The 3,924-nt window shown below is 33.4% G+C and overlaps 1 pseudogene; it reads right to left on the reverse strand.

The window, feature by feature from the left end:
• Positions 1–1,159: 1,159 nt before the first annotated feature.
• Positions 1,160–3,705, reverse strand: LOC106751371 (annotated as a pseudogene).
• Positions 3,706–3,924: the final 219 nt, after the last annotated feature.

A 3,924-nucleotide genomic window follows, 5' to 3' on the forward strand; every position in this document is an offset into this window, starting at 1 on the left:
CTTATCGCGTTCCATATTTAATCAAAAGAAAAAATAGCACTGCTCGCTTAAATGAATCTCTTCGCACTGAATTTTATTGACAAATGTCTAACCTCTAAAATGCAGCTAGTTTCAGATGTCAAAATAAATTACACCTACAACTAACGTCATCTAACTGTGAGCCGCAGGAACTAAGTTTACCACCTAATATGTCCGTACATCTACAAAAAATGAGTAAAATCTTTATTCAATCACAGTCTAATAAGTCTAATAAGTTAACATTTCAAGCTAGTAAATATGTTCTTCTAGAATCATCTCGAATAGTTACTTGTCGGGTGTCATACTCTTTTCAAGTTTATCTATTTTTCGAAGACGTGTAGAATGATGTTTAATTTTGCTCGTTCAGTACATCAATTTGGTGTTTTATTATGTTATCTCATTATAATCGTGCTGACATGGTAATTGATATACAAGTAATCAATATATTGATATTATTTATTATTTTTTGCCGATTACATTATTGCGAAGAACAAAATATGATAATGTAACGATAAAACATATCGACAATGTAACCTTAACCAATGCATAAAAATCCATACTATCAGAACCAAATGTCAATAATAAAACAAATACCGAATATAGATATTATGACCATGGCAAGTAGAATTAAGGAAGAATTCTTTACTATAGTGAAGACAATGACATGATTGTTGGTATATTAATTATAAAAGATTATCGAAAGATGATCGTGACGTAATGGTGCGAGTCTTGTAAGAAAATATCTCTATGAAAAAGTCTCATACACAATGTTCGTTGTTTGTTAAAAATCTCTTAACCACAGACTCCATATATCTTGAAAGAGACTTTGTTAATCGTCCTCCACCGTCAATGCGCTGATTCACCAAGAGTCTAACTAAAGACTTAAATTTAAATTTAAATTATATCAATCATTAAATAATTTCAACAGTTATCGCGATTGCAAAATGATATAAAGCTTTTTTGTACAATTTATTGAGTTCTACCCTTCACACAAGCTACGTGTTCACCATGTATGTGGGTACGATGTATATATTTTGTCAAATATCTTGTAAAGTTTAAAACTCTTTCAATTTTACTTTTGATGACACATTTCTTTGCTATTCTGAGCAATATGTCGTTGTACCATATCAAGATTCGTTACCTTCAAGTCGTAAGCCATACCCAGAAAAGCGCAGAGATTGATGAAAGCTGTGGCACTGCAGGTACTTAATAGTACTATTACTTCCGAATTCATTCGACCGGTAGTCCCAAGAGAAGGTATGATAATAGTTGTGCCAGCCTTCACCAAACGTCGATATGGCAACAAACACGCTGTCGGTGGGCGTGATTGATCTTATGGTTAAAAATAAATACTATTAAGAAACAAAATATAATAATGACCGATAATCGTACAGTTTGTCATACAAGAGCGTGTCGGCGATATCTCTATATATATAAATTTATTTATAAATTTATTTCGATAAATCAAAAGTATATAGAAAACACTAATACTCTCTTACTTAGTGAGTCCAATCTCCTCCGTTAACAATTATAGCTTCGCATCTTCTTAGTATACTTTCTATCAATTTCTCAGCGTATTACACAGGTAGCGATCTCCATATTTGACGAATACGTTTTATTAAGTTTTTAATTTTAATGTACGTTTTCCTTTAAGTTTGTGCTTTGTTATGGACCACACATTTTCTATCGGATTTGCATCAGGGGACTGGGAAGGCCAATTCAATACGATGATGCCATTTTTCGCTTTCCTTTCGGTACAGATTCGACTTCGATGTTTCGGGTCGTTATCTTCTTGCACAATCCATCGTCCTCGGTTTAACTAAACCAATGTTTAACTGACGTAAGAAGTCCTTTTCGATTTTAATATTTTTTGTGCATTCAGATTATTGGTGAAAACCCACAAACTCCGGAAACTCCATGCGTTAAAACAACCCCAACATGCATTTTTTGTCAGGTGTTTTACATTCCTTTCTATTACTGGTTGTCCACGGCTAGACCAAGCATGTATAATAGGACACTAGGCTCAAAAAGAAGATTCATCACTGAACGTTATGTTGCTCCAGACGGGAACGATATTTTGATGAGCCCACGCTGGACGATTTTCGACATGCTTTTTTTGAAAATATCGGTTTGGATATTGTATTATGCCATTTGACATTATGTTCTTCCAAACGTCGTTTCAGTGTCATTATACTAACGTTTGCACCCTTTTTTGACAAAATTGCTTGTTCTCTTCGTAAAGAAAGATTCGGATTTTTCTCAAAAAGTCGAAGAATCACTTTATCTCCCTGTTGGTAATCTTTCACTTTGAGCCGCGATCTGGAAAGTCATCAACACTGTTTGTTTCTTTATATAAACTAATCTGAAGATCTCTAATCTGACGATATTTCTTTTTATCGTTTTACCCACTTCCTAACGAACTGTGACGACTTATGCAAATATTTAGAAGCACTCGCCAAACTCATTTTTGGCCTTTTTGAGTGACTACATAGGAAAACCACCTCAAATCATTTTTATACGTAGCACTTATCTCTGAAGCTCTGTTCTCATTAATGACACAAAAATATCTGAAAGAAATTGACCTAAGGCGTATTCGAGAGGACTGTATATATTTAGATTATCGTGGCTTCGTTTTCATTAAGTATCAAATTTCAAAGATATCGCCGACACGCTTTTGTGTGACAGTCCGTATAAGCGTACATTACTTTATTAATTTCATTAATTTCACACACACACACACACACACACACACACACACACACACACACACACACGTATACTCATGAAACAATCATTATTTATAATTTTATTAAACACATCCTCGATAATTATAAATAGACTACCACCTACTTGTTATATGCTTTTATACCCCATTTATGAGCCACAGAATTAATCGTGAAGGTGCAGTGCAGAAACATAACGACCCTAAATAGATTGGCGTACCACGCACACCATAACGTCTCGCCCTAGCAACAATATGGTATCAGCGTCGGCAGAATAAAGCCAAAAATCAGCAACACATAGTTGTACCACCTGCGACAAGTAAGTACAATATAAACAAGGATATTAGGCTGATTAATTAGTAATATTTAATTAATACTTTATTAATACTTTTTATTCGCATAATAAAACTTTGTATTTCGCATACTTCTTTTGAAATGTTACAATAGGATCTTACTCGAGGTCGCTGAAATCTATCTTAACGCTTTTCTTTATTACTTCTGGATGCTTACGAAATAGAATCCATCCTATATGCGAGAAAAAAAATCCTCTTTTTGAGTTATATGGATCAGTGTTGATGTACTTGTGATGCACTCTATGATTTCTGGCTCACCAATAAATTGAAAACTAACGAGATAGTAAAAGTATTAACTTATCGTAGTCGACAACGTGTATATAATAATAAAGAAATTTAATAATAAAACAAAATATATGTGAGATTGTGTTACGGCAAAAGTAGATGAAAATGAGATCCAGAAGGGAAACAAACTTGATAAATTGCGGTTTGTAAAATCATTAATATAAGTCTCATTGGCCATTTCGCCTTGTGAGATCAATGTGACCACAAACGATGAGCACCAGCACTAGCACCAATAAGAGTAGTGTAACTGAAGACGAAAACTGCAGATTATATATAATTGCTTCTTAATAACAATACGTAACCGATCAATATAAATTACCGATCATCATATGTTGCTTGCAAGGCATAAAATAATTTTTAAATACTATATAATTTATTTCTTTTAGAAAGTAGCATTATATGATTTACATTAACATCATATAGACAAATTAAAACAAATTAATGAGATATACGTACCCTATGCAATATTTAGCTTGGAAGCACATTAGATACAATCTATTGGGTGAATACAAAAGTGCATGCGGAGTTTGTGAGTAAAAGTCAGA

Source organism: Dinoponera quadriceps, unplaced genomic scaffold, assembly GCF_001313825.1.
Source record: "Dinoponera quadriceps isolate SergipeBrazil2010 unplaced genomic scaffold, ASM131382v1 scaffold12280, whole genome shotgun sequence".
NCBI lineage: Eukaryota > Metazoa > Arthropoda > Insecta > Hymenoptera > Formicidae > Dinoponera > Dinoponera quadriceps.